Source organism: Adiantum capillus-veneris, chromosome 21 (assembly GCF_014529385.1).
Source record: "Adiantum capillus-veneris isolate H3 chromosome 21, ASM1452938v2, whole genome shotgun sequence".
Taxonomy (NCBI): Eukaryota; Viridiplantae; Streptophyta; class Polypodiopsida; order Polypodiales; family Pteridaceae; genus Adiantum; species Adiantum capillus-veneris.
This window is the reverse complement of record NC_140951.1, coordinates 30958790-30970294: the sequence shown is the minus strand read 5'-3', so window position 1 is coordinate 30970294 and position 11505 is coordinate 30958790. Positions and strand designations below refer to the sequence as shown.

The 11505-nt window shown below is 40.0% G+C and overlaps 1 pseudogene; it reads left to right on the top strand.

Moving 5' to 3' along the window:
* Positions 1 to 9648: 9648 nt before the first annotated feature.
* Positions 9649 to 11101, top strand: LOC147430728 (uncharacterized; annotated as a pseudogene).
* Positions 11102 to 11505: the final 404 nt, after the last annotated feature.

Below are 11505 nucleotides of genomic sequence, written 5' to 3'. Positions count from 1 at the left end.
CCCCCAAGGGTTTACACAAGAAGAGAGGAGCCAATGTGAATAGGAATTGGAAAAGTTGGAAATGAGCTGTCCCTGCATGATGTGGGCATACTGGGGTCTAGTATTTGGATCATATCTCCTCAACCGTGGCTCCAAATAAAAAAGTAAAAATATGGGCAGAAACTTCAGCTCATTAGCTACGAATTTCATTTTAAAATCATTTTCCAATTTGGATTGGAACCTTGTGTAAAAAATTCATCAAAATAGGGTCCATTTTTGGCAGCAAAAGTCTTCCCGTGGTCGTCTTAGCGTAGACTTTCATTTAATTCCAAAGGACACCTCATGACATATGAAAGCATGAAATTGATCTTTGACAAAGTTTTGTAATCATGCTTGCAATAATGCATTAAAATAAGTGTATCTTTGAAATCATGCCACCTAATGTCCCACTAGGATTTGATTCCCTCCTAGTAGCTATTTAAAAAGAAATATAAGAAAAGTATAAAAAATACATAGAATATATATATATTGGAGTTTACCCTAGACATAGGATCTAGCTAGGGTGTGAGATGATAATGAGATAGTAGAAATAAAGAATCAATGCTTTTTGCCCCAAGTTAAAGAGGTAGAGCTATTGAGCTTTTCCCATAGTATTTTCTGATGGTAAAGTAAGGATAGGTTACCCTTGAGAAAAATAATAGGATGAGATAGAAGGCTTATTATTATACTTAAATATGCATATGTACATTATACGAAAGATAATTATGTATCTAAAAAGTTACAAGATAGATCTTGTAGCATGCGTTCCCACTATGTACGTGTCATAGCACGACATCCACCCCCTCTAAACCTGCACATCCTCCGGTATGTGCCACATTATTTCTTTGTAAGATCAGCCCTCTTGTACATCTTCCTTGCTTTCTTCTTCACTGGATGATTCCAAATCTTCATCTTCACTTTGATCTTTACATGTGGTTTGCTCTTCTTCCTCATCAACATCTTCTGGATCATTGTCTCCTCTTATCTTAAACATTTTGATCCTTTTTCCTGTAATGGGAATCTTTACTTTTGTACCATCTAGTTCAGACAAGCTGTAAGTAGCATTTTCATGCACATTCTCTACAACATACGGTCCAAACCATCTTTTTGAAAACTTACGCATGATTGTGTGCTGGTTATCAAGGCTACTATCATACACCAAAACCCAGTCACCTTTGTCAATTGCTTTGCTCCTGAGTCGATGTCGCTTATCAAAGTATTCCTTGTTTTTCAACTTTGCATTTTTGAGTCGTTCTTTTGCAGCTTCAATGTCTCCAGGTCTTCTCTCTAGCTGCCTTATACGCAGTGCAAGGAGATCTTCCCTGCTAAGCCCCTCTTGCCAAGGTAGTACATTCCATGTGGGAATTGTATCTTCAATTGGCATCACTGGCTTTTGACCATACATTAGCTCCGTAGGCATGTAGCCAGCTACTGAGCTATTTGTTGTACGATCAGCCCATAAAGCATATGGTAACAGTTTTGGCCACTCACCAACTCTTCCTTCACAAGCCTTGGCCAAAGCTTTGATGATAGGAGGATGCCCTCTTTCACTCTTTCCATTGCCTTCAGGGTTTGGTATAATTATGGATAGCTTATGATAGTTTGATAGCTTTGGGAGTGATGCCTTGATGGCTATTACTTGCCTTGCTACCTAGGTTAATTTATAGAATTTTGAGGGATGGAACCCTCAGTATTGCTTTGCTTGCATCCTATATATGCCATAAAAGTGATGACTTGATTGTTGAGGGTGCCACTTCATCATATCTTTGAGAGGTGTAAGATTCTTGGACGTCGGAGTGTCACCTGTGTGTGTGTGTGTGTGTGTGTGTGTGTGTGTGTGTGTGTGTGACACGCTTGATTGGATGAGCGACAAGGGAGGCAAGCTATTTTATGTCTTAAAAAAGGGTAATGTTCATTGCACCAAGATAGCCGTGGTGGGCTGGTTACGCTGATCCTCCATGTTTGAGATATGTGATTGGGTTGGTTCGATTCCATCTCACTCCTCTCTGATAATAAAATCTTGGGAATTGCCAACAAGTTTTTTTTGAGGTTGTTGCATTGATTATTCTGAAATGCATATTTTTCATTCTAGCGCTATTTGACCTAAGTACTCTCTTTCTAATTATTTGTTTAAGTGGTTTATGAAAGTGGATTTTTTGTAGGAGTTAGTTACGTAAAGGAATATGGGGTTTCCTAAAAATTATCTACCTCAAATCTCCCTCAAACATAGGTTCTCCTTGGATTAATTAGCTAACTGTTTATAGTAGAAAATGGGGAGAAACTTTACTCAAAATACCTATAGATATTGGTATAATTATGGATAGCTTATGATAGTTTGATAGCTTTGGGATCGATGCCTTGATGAATATTAATTGCCATTTCTAGAAAACTGTCATTATTGCTTTGCGTGCATCCTATACCATAAAAGTGATGACTGGATTGTTGAGGGTTCCACTTCATCATATCTTTGAGATATGTGAGATACTTGGAAGTTGGAGTACCACCTCTCTCTCTCTCTCTCTCTCTCTCTCTCTCTCTCTCTCTCTCTCTCTCTCTCTCTCTCTCTCTCTCTCTCTCTCTCTCTCTCTCTCTCTCTCTCTCGGATGAGCAAGAGGGGAGGCAAGCTATTTTATGTCATTAAAAAGGGTAATGGTCATTGCAGCAAGCTAGCCTTGGTGGATTGGTTACACTCATCTTTCATGTTTGAGATATGTGACTGGTTGGTACGATTCCATCTTACTCCCTCTCTAATATGATTTTTTTGTGATAAAAAAAGTGCCTCAACCTTGAAGGTTTGGGATCTTGAGGAGATAATGAAGGCAATTCTAGATAAAAGAGGGAGCGAGTTAAGTGGTTAGGATTAGGTGCCATTAATGATTTATTATTTGTATATGCTAATTAATAAGAAGAAGTAAAAAGAAGACATCGACAAGTCTTGAATTGAAGATGCATTCATAGAGAGAAGAGAATTTTTAACTATGATGCACAACATCATAAGGGCAAGTTCGGTGAAAAAATGCAGTTAGGGAAACCTCTATCTTGTTTGCGAGTGTATGCATCAATAGGTGCTACACTAGCTACCTTGGGGATGGAAGCAAGGGGTGGGATGTTTGATGCTAGGTGAGGAAAGATAAAATTTACTTGAATTTTAATTAAGAATCAAATCATTGAAGTTTTCTATAGAACTTCATTACGTGTGTGAAATTAGTGGGCGATGGCACCTTACTGAGCCATCAGGAAGCTTGCTCATTGATGGTTGCAGAGAGCGAGGAATGCTGGCGGCCAGACAACTCCTCAAATTGAAGCAAAGAAAAGAAATTCAATAGGGAGGAGGAGGAAAACCCGTTCTGCATCTCCCTCTCCTCCACCCTTAGACTCCCCTTTATCCACACAAGGACATCCTTTGCCAAGAAGAGGACAAAGAAGGTGTTTACTACTCCTTTACACAAGGCCTCCACTCCTTCAAAGATGGTAGATGTTATCACTCCCAACACAAAGGTAGTGATGTGCAAGAATTCATGTGTTTTACTAAACTTATGCTGATTTGATATTGTGACCTTTGAGCCTTATGTATTACTAGTGCATGCATGAACTCATGTATTTTAATTTTGGCTATCTCTGCACATAGTAAATTCTTGTTTACAAGGTCCATAAGCTTATATGCTTTTTTTTATTAAAACTAGAGGCTAGATTCCTGTGCATTCACTCAAGCTCCATAAGATTATATGCATGCATTCAAATTTGCATTTAAAATGTGACGCGACACAAGAGAGTGGAATACATTGATGAACAAGGAATATAAAAAGTACGCAGCGTAAAAAGATGAAATAAAGAATCTGTATGCATAATAGTTACAAGAGGAGCATAGCTCGTTTCATAACCTCCCGACCACCCCGAGCTATCTCAATCACACTCTCACTCTCACTCTCACCTCAATCTTGTGCACAATCTCAATCTCAATCACACTCTCACTCTCAATCTCAATCACAATCACACTCTCAATCTCAATCTCTTCATGGCAACAACGATCATAATCGAAATCGCAACACGATCACAATCCCAATATCATGACACCCTGCATCGTCTACAAAATAACCAAAAGAACATACTCGTACAACCAAATCAACATGGTAATCAAATTCAAAACATCATTTTGTACCATCATAAAAGAGTATAATCACTTCTTGATTGGATCAAACAAAAGAGATATTACCTGTGTGTATCTGTTTGTAAGCTAACCTGTTTGCTGCTTGTAGGTTATCCTGTTGCTGCTGGCAATTTGTTTCTATCATAACTTGGTCAAACAAACTCAAAACATAGACTTCTAGGTACTCAAAACGATGGGAACAGATGTGATCTACAAGGCAGCATAGACAGAATTGCGAAAAACGTCTTTCTTTGGCTGAAAACGCAACTTTTAGGTCGCGACTCTCAAAAACCCTATTTTTGGGTCTCCACTACTTTTTCAGCTTATTTTAACCCTACCCATGCATTTTAAGCTAAAACACATAAATATGAATCATTGATATTAATAAAAATCTCAATTTTCACTACGTTTTTATTATACTATTCATAAACAGACTATCTGTTATTCAGTAATCTTTATGAAATATCTCTTTAATGTATTATTTAAAAAGAAGAGAGTATGTTTTCTCTCTTAATATCTTAAAGTCATTCATATAGGCTCTATCTAATAGACTATTCAACAATTTTTCAAATTGTGCTAAACGAAAGATATGGCCTACTACATTCTTTTTGACTTTAAGAACTTCAAAATTTAGTCCTATTACATAAAACTAGGGGTAGAGGTTTGCAAGCATGCATTTCACCATGCACATATGTGATACATGTTTGTGCGTTCATAAATTTCTAGTTTAACTTTTATTGGCTAGTTACCCATGTTTTTGTGTCTTAGCTCTTTCCCCGTTTCTTACACGTTACACAAAAAGATGCACATCATGTTTTTGTGTCTTAGCTCTTTTCCTGTTTTTTACACGACAAGATGTGGTCTTAGCTCTTTCCCTGTTTCTTACACGGCAAGATGTGCTGGTGCACATTGCACATCTTGTGCTTCTTTTGAGAGGAATATAGTTTTTTTGCATGAACAAAACCTAAGCACATGAAGTATATGAGTATCATGACACGGTAGTTCAGTGAAAAACCAAACCATCTTCGATGCCCTTAAGCAATTGTGATGCATCCAAAAGCATGGACTATGGTATTCACCCGAACTTATTTTCGTAGCATTGAGTTATAACTTATTTTCTATCCATTGTTATCAAGGGAAACCTATTGAATAAAGCTTCTTGTATGGTCCTAACTTCTTTTTGTAGCGTTGAGTTATAACTTACTTTCTATCTATTGTTATCAAGGGAACCCTTTTAACTATAGCTTCTTGTATGGTAAGTATTAATAATGACCATAGGTAGATCAATCCCTGTCACATAGTGGTGGCTACAAATGATAGGGTGGTAGCCACCTTTGGTAGATAATGTATCTACTACCACTATGAGACTCAAACTTACCAGTATCTCATTGGTAGCTTCCAATGGTTAAACTATCCATTGCCTAGACTAGTAGGGATCCACTAGTAAAAGAGTAGAAGGTACAAGCGTAGAAAGGTAGCTACCACTTTCACATTAGTACTTTTCAAAACCACATCTCATCACAAAGTGGTGGCTACCAGTGTTAGGGTGGTAGCTACCTTTGGTAGAAAATGTAGTTGCTACTATGAAAGTGGTACCTACTAGGATCACATTGATAGCTAGTAGTGGATAGATTATGCATTGTTTAAACTAGTCGCAATGGGTACAAGACTACCATCTACCAGCCTCACAGTGGTAGCTCCCATGCTATTATTAGTAAAGGTAGCTACTAGTATGGTAGTGGTACCTACTATACTGGTAGCTACTAGCCTCATAGTGGTAGCTACCATGCTATTATTGGTAAAGTATCTACCAGTTTAGTAGTGGTAGCTACCAATATGGTAGTGACAGCTACCATACTGGTAGCTACCAGTCTCATAGTGGTAGTTTCCATGCTAATACTGGTAAAAAAAGCTACCAATTTAGTAGTGGTAGCTACCATTCTCTCATTAGATACGAATTTCGCATTGAATTTTTGTTGATATCAAGGTAGTTACCACTATCAAGCAAGGTAGCTCTAGTGTAATAGTGGTAGCTACCCTTATGGTACTAGTAGGTAACCTACTGGTATTGGTACACACTATTACACAGGGAGATTTCTAGATGGACGTTGTGGGAGCTACCAGTCTCATAGGGGTAGAGCTTCGAAGTGTGTCCTGATCAAGGTAGCTACCAAATTGATAGTGGTAGTCTATCATGGTTGCCTCGTAGAGTAATTACAAACAGTACTAGCCTAGTAGCCACCTTTACACTATTAGTTGACATGCTACTCCTTCAAAAGGTTACTAATAGGATCTGATTATGTTAACTACCACTATTAGCCTAGTAGTAACCAAAGTAGCCAGCTAACATGATAGCACTAGTAGCTATCACAATAGCATTGGTAACTATCAAGATTTGATTGGTAACTTCCAAGATAGTATTGGTAGCTACCTGCATGGTAATGGTAGCTCTGAGTGCTATCCTTGTATCTACCATTGTCAAGTTGTAGCCATATGTAACTTGAGGCAATGTCCTTAATTCCTTAATACTTGTCACGACTACAGAGCCCCTACAGAGGTTGAAACTTCCAAAAAGGTGGAGATTTTAAGAGGTAAAAATCGTGAAGAACAAATTTTTCAGGTGCACATATAAGTTGAGAAGGAAGGTGTGTGAGAAAAAGATGGCTTTGTCATGTCCTTAAGGCAAATAATCATGTCTAAAGTTCAATTGTTCGCATTGTCGCTTCCTTCTTGCAAATGACTGCTTCCAGAAAGCGAGAGAGGATGGACAAGGTCCAAGAGAGACATCAAAGGACCACGCAGACAAAGAAGCAACATATATTTCTAGGGATGTTGAAGGATAGGAGCTACTTCCATAGTTTGAACCCATTTTTTGAAAATTTTCAATTAGCCCTTTTTGTCTTTGTACCAATTTACCATTTCTTATGTAGTTTGAAAGCCAAAATTCATTTTTTAATGTCCTAACTATCATTTATTTTTATCTCTTTATTGTATTTTATAATAAAATGCTGCTACTAGCCTCAATGAGGGTCTAGATCACATAATCAATGTGGTAGTAAGATACACTCAAAGACTATGGTAATTGTGAAGAACAACTTTTGGAGCCGCACATTGGAGAGGGAGAATGGAAACACACCTCAAAACACACAGGAATGCCTCTCTATAACACAACCAGGTAACTCTCAACACCCCCATTGACACTAGAAATCACCTTCACACCTTTGCTAGAAAAACACCGCTTGCATGTATACCAATGCACACATGATTTGCACAACCATCAACCAAAAATGGAGGGCCCGTCCCTTTCCATTTTTCTTCCGCCGCTTAGTCTGAACCCACCCTTAGGAGCATTGCAAGATTGAAGGCGCTAGCAAGAGGGGTTGCACATAGTACCACAAGAGAAGGCCGCAGAGAAGGGTGGGCATTGGCTCGTTGAGAAGTGCCTCCGAGGCTACTGAGAGAGGGGTGATTTCTCATGAGTTGGAGGCCGTCATCGTGAGCAAGGGAAGGTCCTTTCAATGGGGGGGTGTGTGTGGAGCAATCGAGTTGGAAGGGGTAGGAGTTGTTGCCAAGAGAAACATTCCATGGCTGTTTGTACATTTCAAAGTTTATCCGCTTTCCCATGCTCCCCTCTCATCCTCTGCACGCTACTATTATCGACACACAGCTAGCATATGCACTGCATTTCTCCTTGTCTTCTTTGAGCTCTTGTTTTATATATATATATATATATAATATTTGTGGGGCCACACACTCTATTATTCTCTCCAGACTCAAGTGCCCTCACTTATAGCCAGGTGATGCCAACAAGAGCCTTAGAGTGATAGGAATGCACAAGCTCTACAATTTATTTGAATGCTTGATGATCTGGACAAGCTATTGAGAGGCAGTATTTTGTTCTACCCTTCTTCTTGTCAACAACAAGTGGTGCCATATTGGTTTTACCATTTTTGTGGGTTGGAGGTTCAAGGGCTCAACGAAGTCAAAATGCAGCAGGGTTTCCATGGATCAGAGTCAGAATGCGAAACTTTTGGTGGTTTTTGGCGGCTTGAAATTTAGAGCATTAAACATTAAGGGGCAAAGCTTTGAAGTTTGGGCAGCAAAAAAAGCTTTTTTGAAAAATTTATCAGTTCTTTGAACCTTGCGAGGCTTGGCATCTCAGAGAGTGCCACATGGTGGGGGCATTGAGCCCACATGCAAACAGAGGGCGGGAAAGTGTGTGGTATTTAGGCACGACTGTGGGGCCTCTTGAGAATCATAAGGAGAGACAGAGACAGAGAGAGTGCGATCTCCAAGCTTGGCTATGGCTCTTGTGCTCACATGTGCTATGTGGCGGCACATTGGTGCAACTTTCTAGTGACGGGTGGCCCTCCGGTGGATTTTGGTGACGGTGTTCGGGAAAGCAAACATCAATGCTGGCATGGTAGTGGTGGAGAGAGGAGAATCAACCTCTCCCCCTTGCCACTGTGTTGTGGCAACCCCTAGGAAGGGGAGAGATTATGCAAGAATTGGAGTCGAAGGAAAAAACATAGTAAATTGGAGCTTGACATGCAACAAGCTAAAAAAAGGAAAAGCCCAGATAAAAATAAAAAGTGTCCAAGAACAAAGGGGCTTTCTTTCCCTATAATGGTACAATTTTTTGCCTTTTTGAGAGCTCCTACAACAAGAGCAGAGAGAGGATCTCCTACAACAAGAAAGAGAGAGAGAGAGATCTTGCAACAAAAATGGGGAGAGTTTCATAGAAGGCTCTTGGCATTTGTAGCAGGAACTCTGAGATGAGGAAGGAAGCTACAAAGGAGCAATGTTTTTCTCGTCAAGGATGTGCTAGTAAAGCATGAGATGAGGGAGGAATGTGCCATGGTTCATTAAAAAAGGGACCATGGTTCATCCTAGAGCATAGGATATGGAGTATGTATATGGTTTTTTTTTAATGGATTCAAGCTTTCATTACAAACTGTGGCAGCGTCTCCCCCCTTTCCCTTTTTCTTCTTTGCTCTAGTCTAGTGTGTGGTGCCAGAGTGTGTCAGAGATGTGCGCCCCTCGGGTCATTTGTGTGTGTGTGTGTGTGCGCGCAGAGAGAGAGAGAGAGAGAGAGAGAGAGAGAGAGAGAGAGAGAGAGAGAGAGAGAGAGAGAGAGAGAAATAGAGAGTGATATATATATATATATATATATATATATATATATATATATATAGAGATAGAGAGAGAGAGAGAGAGAGAGAGAGAGAGAGAGAGAGAGAGAAAGAGAAAGATAGGGAAATAGAGAGAGAGAGAATGAGAGATCCAATAATGTTAACACTGCTAGATGTATGGGTTTTCTGTCTACCTTCTCCCTTGCAGCAGGGTTGCACATAAATCTCGCAAAATCAACACTGATAGACGTTACTGCCAAAAAATTTCCTACGCTTGTCTAGAATGTTAAGAGGCTACCAAAAGGACACATATTTCAACATCTAGGCTACCCAGTTGGAGTGGAAGTGTCCATGAAATGTCTTCGAGAATGGGTTCTTGAGAGAGTATTGACGAAGGTAGCCTCTTGGCACTGCGAAGAGTGTCCATTACATGTAAGACTGCGGATTATCCAGGCTATCCTCTTGCCATGTATACTGTACTATATACCTCTCCTGGATTGGACAGAGAAATCCCTACAGCCTTTCAAATCTTCCCTGGCTCGATTCTTGTGGGGAAAGAAAAAAGCGTCTGCTGCTCCTATTGCCTGGGACCACCTCACCATGCCTATGAAGCATGGAGGATTGGGCATATTGAATCTTACAACACATGTGCATGCTAGGAGGGGGCCTCTCATGCAACATATGGTACAAAGAGATACCTACTGGTCCCTATGCTTATGGTACCTCATCGACTGCTCCATGGTATATTTTCATGGCACTTGGAATATTACATCATGGGATAAGCTCTTTACTGCAGCACCCATTAAAACTGGGTTCATTGTGTCGCAAATGCTGATTACATCTTGGAAGATTATTGCCTCTAAACTCCATTGGAATGGCCACCAACAATACACATGGAATTCGATAGGAGCTAAGAGTGTTTTTTGGAGCCATGTATTTCAGACACCACTAGCAATGCTCATTGGAAAAAAAGCCTTTTCTATGTTCAAAAAAGGCATAGTACAAATTAGCCAGATTATGGATGCTAGTCACATTCCAAAAGAGTTTCTTGTTAGCAAGAAGGGAATTTAGACTCGGCAATGGGCTTAGGCTAGCTTGGAACCATTTATGCGCATTGGTTCACCCCTTACCTCATATCACTTTGGTCAATGCAGAGGATAGACACAAAGACTGGCAGCTACCCTCTTCACATGAAAGTTGGTGGTCATGCAAAACAGATAAGTTTTATGCTGCTCTCCATATTGAGGTTGATGTAGCCATTAGGTGCAATCAAAAATGGTCTATGTCACAAACTAATGACTTGTGGATTAAAGTACTTTCAAGCTTGTGGACGCTTCGATCGCCATTTAAGATTAAGGTATTTATGTGGAGGGTAGTGATGGGAGCTATCCCCTTAGCCATGCTTATGCTCAAAAAGGGAACTGGAACAGGAGCCTGCAGCGTATGTCATAGAGACAAAACAGTGAGAAACATCTTTTGGGATTGCAGTCAAGTCACGGAATGGTGGCAATGATTCAAGTTTTGGTGGAATCAAGCTTGGGGAATCAAGTTCACAAAGTTCACATGCATGTTTGGATTCTTCAAAACACATGACTCAGCAATGCTTTTTTGCCTGCATTCTTTCCGGCTTTGGTATGTATGGTACATCTGGAACATGAGGAATATAAGTTTCTATGATCACGTACATGTATCGAGCACTAGGATTCCATCACAAGAAATAAAAAACAGGGTGCTTGAAGATGTCATGACCCTCGGAGATAAGGAACTCCAGCAACGATGTATGCTCATATTGAGCAAACTGTAAACTGTAAACTAACATTGTAATATAAGAACCTTTCTTGAGAGAGAGAGAGAGAGAGAGAGAGAGAGAGAGAGAGAGAGAGAGAGAGAGAGAGAGAGAGAGAGAGAGAGAGAGAGAGAGAGAGATAGGAAAATAGAGAGAGAGAGAGGGTACGTAGAGAGAGAGAAATAGAGAGATAGAGAGTGATATATATATATATATATAGAGAGAGAGAGAGAGAGAGTGAGAGAGAGAGAGAGAGAGGTAAAGAGAGAGAGAGAGAGAGAGCCAGAGATAGCGGTAGAGAAAGAGAGAGAATTAACAAGAGATAGCTACGGAGATGGATAGAGAGAGAGAGAGAGAGAGAGAGAGAGAGAGAGAGAGAGAGAGAGAGAGAGAGAGAGAGAGAGAGAGAGAGTAGTAGATAG